Genomic DNA, 5,650 nt, shown 5'->3' with positions numbered 1-5,650 from the left:
CAATGAGACACGTCTATTCCTGGCAGCACCAGCTACTTCAAGAGCAAGATAGGCATCAAAGAGTCTCCTTATATGGAAGAGGCTACTTATGGAGTTGGTTAGCCATTTGGGTAAGAAACTGCTCTTGCCTGGACTGCTTAACTGGACATAAAAACTCATAGAGAGAGGACTGCTAAACTTTCCTAAAGATGAGATGGTCCTTTGGGGTTCCTGATTCATGAAAGAGTTTGTGAGACATTTTTCAGGACACAAAAGAAAGTGACTGATCTGTCTTTAAAATTCCCGTCTTCATGGAATAGTCTGCTAGATACTATAGGCCTGAAGGCCAAAGATGGATGCCCCAATGGTACAGAAGAACTTTGGGTGACTCTCCAGGCAGTGAGATGTCTCTGTCATTTCTAGAGTTTTAGAAGTTGCTTATATCTTGTTTACTTAGGTAATATTATATCCTTCTGGAGTCTTTGATAGAGTTGAAAAATAGATAGTTATAGTTTTCCATTGTTATGATAAAAGGAAAAGTAGATATAAGTATTGTAACTAATTCTTGCTTCATAACTGTTTTTATATGTAATTTTACTATGTTAAAGTGAAAGCCTTGCTGTTTTGTTTGAACAGAAAAGGGGAATTGGTGTAGGAGGTCTTTCCATATTTGTGTTGATTTCATTGGTTGACTAAAGAAGCTGCCTTGGCCTTTTGAAAGGGCAGCCCTTAGGTGGGTGGAGTAGACAGAAAAAAATGCTGGGAAGAAGGAAAGTGTGGAAGATGCCATGGTTTTCCTGCCAGAGACAGAACCTGGCTAGACTCATCCCAGTAAGCTATAGTCAAGTGGAGATACAGATTATTAGAAATGGGTTGAATCAAGATGTGAGAGTTAGCCAATAAGAGGCTAGAACTAATGGGCCAGATAGTGTTTAATTAATACAATTTCCATGTGATTATTTTGGGCATAAGCTATCCAGGTGGCCGGGATGACAAGCAGCCTGCAGGCCCAGGTGTAAACTAGTCGGGTGGTGGGACACAGCCCACACCTCTCCTTCTACAACATACTTATGAGTGAGTACATACTGTATTCATCTTTTTGGTTCTCAGTTACCTAACTCAAGATTGTGTTTTCTAGTTCCATCCATTTGTATGCAAATTTCAAGATGTCATTTTTTTTCCGCTGAGTAGTACTCTAATTTGTAAATGTGCCACATTTTCTATATACGTTCTTCGGTTGAGGCACATCTAGGTTGTTTCCAGGTTCTGGCTATTACAAATAATGCTGCTATGAACATAGTTGAACAAATGTCTTTGAAATATGATTAAACATCTTTTGGGTATGTACCCAAGAGATGTATTGCTAGATCCTGAGGTAGATTAATTCCCAATTTTCTGAGACACCACCATACTGATTTCCAAAGTGGTTGTACAAGTTTGCATTCCTACCAACAATGGTTGGAGTTACCTTTACTCCACATTCTCTCCAGCATTAGCTATCACTGATATTTTTGATCTTAGCCATTCTAACAGGTGTAAGATGGTATCTCAGAATTTTTTTGATTTGCATTTCCCTGATGGCTAAGGATGTTGAACATTTCCTTATGTTTCCTTAATATCTTTCAGCCATTTGATATTCTTCTGTTGAAAATTCTGTTTGGTTCTGTACCCTGTTTTTTAGTTGGGTTCTTTAGAATTCTGATGTCCAATTTCTTGAGTTCTTTATATATTTTGGAGATCAGTGCTTTGTCTGATGTGGGCTTGGTAAAGATCTTTTCCCATTCAGTAGGCTGCCTTTTTATCTTACTGACTGTGTCCTTTGCTTTACATAAGCTTCTTAATTTCAGGAGGTTGCTCTCAGTGTCTGTGTTACTGGAAGTGGTCTCCTGTGCCCATGCATTGAAGGCTACTTCCCACTTTCTCTTTCGTCAGGTTCAGTGTGGTCAGATTTGTATTGAGGTCTTTAATCCATTTAGACTTGAGTTTTGTGCATAGGGATAGATATGGATCTATTTTCATTCTTCTACACATTGACATACAGTTATGCTGGCACCATTTGTTGAAGATTCTTCATTTTTATTGTATACTTTTAGCTTCTTTGTCAAAAAAATCAGGTGTTCATAGGTGTATGGATTAATATCTGGGTCTTTGATTTGATTCCACTGGCCAATCTGTCTGTTTTTATGCCAATACCAGGCTATTTTCATTGCTCTAGCTCTGTAATAGAGCTTGATGTCAGGGATGGTGATGCCTCTAAAAGTTCCTTTTTTGTACAGGATTGTTTTGGCTATCCTGGGTTTTTGTTTTTCCATATGAAGTTGGTTATTGTTCTTTCAAGGTTTGTGAAGAATTGTGTCAGGATTTTGATGGGGATTGCATTGAATCTATGGATTGCTTTATGTAGGATTGCCATTTTTATTATGTTGATCCTACCTATCCAAGATCACGGGAGAGCTTTCCCATTTTCTAGTATCTTCTTCAATTTCCTTCTTCAAAGACTTAAAGTTCTTGTTGAAAGGATATTTCTATTCTTTAATTAGTGTTACCCCAAGATATTTTATGTTATTTATGGCTACTGTGAAAGGTGATATTTCTCTGGTTTCTTTATCAGCTTCTTTATTATTTGTATAAAGGAGGGCTACTGATGTTTTTAGTTGATCTTGTATCCTGCCACATTACTGAATGTATTTATTAGCTGTAGGAGTTTCCCAGTAAAGCTTTGGGGATATATATATATTCAATATATATTCAATATTCAAAAGGATTCAAATTGGAAAGGAAGAAGTCAAACTTTCATTATTTGCATATGATATGATAATGTATATATATGCATGATCGCCTTTTGTTTTCATATTGCTGTAGCCAGAACTATTAATTGAGCTTCAAGAACTATTAATTATTGCTCAGAATCTGTGCTACTGGGTTATATTTAGGAAGTGGTATTCTGTACCAGTGTGTTAAAGTGTACTTTCCACTTCTCTTCTATGAGGTTCATTGGATCTGCACCCTTTATATTCTGTTAGTTAAGTCCAATTAAAATGTGCAAAATCACATATGTTTTAAGACAAATTATTCATACAAGGATAATATTTTCTGGGATAAAAATTAAGAACCATGACCTTTCAAAATTACCATAGATTTGGAGAACTTAGAGTAGGATTTATAAAATAATAAAACATTTTAAACATGGTGAAACTATATGTAAATCAGCACAAAGAATGATCATTTTGAAACTTTCTTAAAAACAAATGTTAGGCAAGTGAACATGTCCATTTACTATTAAAAAGCCCCCCAAATCACTGAAAATTTACTTTATTCATATCATGTTAACCAGTATAACAAATTTTCTTCAATACTAGCTTTTTGCTTTGCAAATTTAATGCTGTTTGCTTCTTTGGAGCACTGTAATTCCAGCTAGACAATGAAAGTTTTGATTTGCTCTTAAAATGTTAATTTATTGTAAAGTTCATGTCATTAAATTTTTATTTGAATTTTTCTGGTGTGGTTAATGGAAAAAGAATGACAGCCATTCTTTAATCATTTGTGGTCTCTTTTCCGTTGCAATGTAACTTCATAGCTTCTCATTTTGTGAGACTAAATATCCTTTGAGCTGAGACTGGATTGCCATGTGACTTTCTGTGGTCAGTACAAAACAATAAAGTTATGACTAGATAATTTTTTTTATTTTTCATTTTGTTTTGGCATAATTTAAGGCTAAGTGTATTAAAACTTGTTTCTTTACATCTATTTTATCTGATTATTGACAAAATGTATTTTATTATTTATACATATATATGTATGTTTGTTTATATATGAATGTGTGTGTGGATGTTCACAGATGGCATATTTAAAGGCTACAAAAAGTCCTTATTCTTACACAGATTTGCTCTAATACTGTTTGAACTAGCAGGTACTGTGTGATAATATCTCTTATCTCAGGAAGAATTTCAGGCGCAAGTTCTTAGGGGAGATTTTTTACTTAGCTGAAACTGGTCAAACCAGACAGTGTAACTCACGGTGGCAGATAGACAGCACCCAGAAGCCAACAGTTCTTGGTGGTCCAAGGAGAGTTTTCAGATTTAAACACCATGCTACAAATCCTACTTGTCTTTGCTCATCTGTAATCTGATGCCAAACATGCATTCCATTCTCTTTCTGAGTTACAATCACAAAGATCTCTTCTTCTTCTTCTCTGTGGCCATCAATCTATTCTACCCAATACATCCATTATTCAAGAGCACATGTTTAAATGACTTCTTTCTCCTACAAAGTTGCTCTGTGTACTTAATTTATGTCCTCTCCACATTTACATTTTTGTTCTGTTTATCATCGCATAATGTAGTGCCTCATATCTTTCATTTTCTTCATTGTGTTTTTAAAAATCATCAGAAGGTGCCTAAATTACTGAAACAATTTTATAAACTCATTGCATCTTAAATTTTAGATTTGCTGTCAACTTGCCTTGTAGTTTACAGCTTCTTGACAAAGAAAATATATTTTAAGGAATTTGGAGAGCAGCTGTCAGGGTGTAAGAATGTCCCAAGGCTAATATAAGGACTATGTCCCTTTAATGGTCCTTATTAAGCTGTAGTCCTAGATCTCTCCTAGAAAAATGACCTTCATCTTGGACAAGCAGTATATTTATTCATAGAAATACTAAAATATCAGTTTGACCCTGAAAATATGTAGCAATAAAAATGTGTGCTCTAGTGCTCGCTTCGGCAGCACATATACTAAAATTGGAACGATACAGAGAAGATTAGCATGGCCCCTGCGCAAGGATGACACGCAAATTCGTGAAGCGTTCCATATTTTTAAAATCTAGGTAAACGAATAGAGACTACAGAAACAAGCGTAACCAGCAGAATACAAGAGATAGAAGAAAGAATCTCAGAGTCTGAGGATAACATAGAGAAAATAAACGCACTGATCAAAGAAAACAGCAAGTCCAACAAACTCTCATCACAAAACATTCAGGAAATATGGGACACAATAAAAAGACCAAACCTAAGAATAATTGGAGTAGAAGAAGGAGAAGAAGTGCAGCTCAACGGTCCAGAAAATATACTTAACAAAATTATAGAAGAAAACTTTCCCAACCTGAAGAAGGATGTACCTATGAAGGTTCAAGAGGCATACAGAACCCCAAATAGGCTGGATCAAAAAAAAACATCCCCTCGCCATATAATAATCAAAACACAAAATATACAGAATAAAGAAAGAATATTAAGAGCCGCAAAGGAAAAAGGCCAACTTACTTATAAAGGTAAACCTATCAGACTTACACCTGACTTCTCTATGGAAACCATGAAAGCCAGAAGGTCCTGGATAGATGTACTGCAAAAACTAAGAGACCATGGATGCAAGCCCAGACTACTATATCCAGCCAAGCTTTCGTTCAACATAAATGGAGAAAACAAAATTTTCCAGGATAAAAACAAATTTAAGCAATACGTAGCCACAAATCCAGCCTTACAGAAAATAATAGAAGGAAAATCACTAACCAAGGAGTCCAACAAAGACCTCAATAACTCAGACATCTAGAGACCCTTCACCAGCGCAACTCAAAGAAGGGAAACACACAAACCCTACTACTTAAAAAGTGACCGGAGTTAACAACCACTGGTCATTAATATCTCTTAATGTCAATGGACTCAACTCACCTATAAAA

At 35.6% G+C, this 5,650-nt stretch overlaps 1 non-coding gene across 1 annotated transcript; it reads left to right on the top strand.

The window, feature by feature from the left end:
- Nucleotides 1-4,688: 4,688 nt before the first annotated feature.
- Nucleotides 4,689-4,795, top strand: LOC142855232 (U6 spliceosomal RNA). The gene has a single exon (XR_012911487.1). It is a non-coding gene; the product is annotated as a U6 spliceosomal RNA (small nuclear RNA).
- The last annotated feature ends 855 nt before the right edge of the window (nucleotides 4,796-5,650 follow it).

This window comes from Microtus pennsylvanicus, chromosome 7, assembly GCF_037038515.1.
Source record: "Microtus pennsylvanicus isolate mMicPen1 chromosome 7, mMicPen1.hap1, whole genome shotgun sequence".
In the NCBI taxonomy this organism is placed as follows: Eukaryota; Metazoa; Chordata; class Mammalia; order Rodentia; family Cricetidae; genus Microtus; species Microtus pennsylvanicus.
Note: the sequence above shows the minus strand (reverse complement) of the source record. Positions and strands in the feature narration are given on the sequence as shown.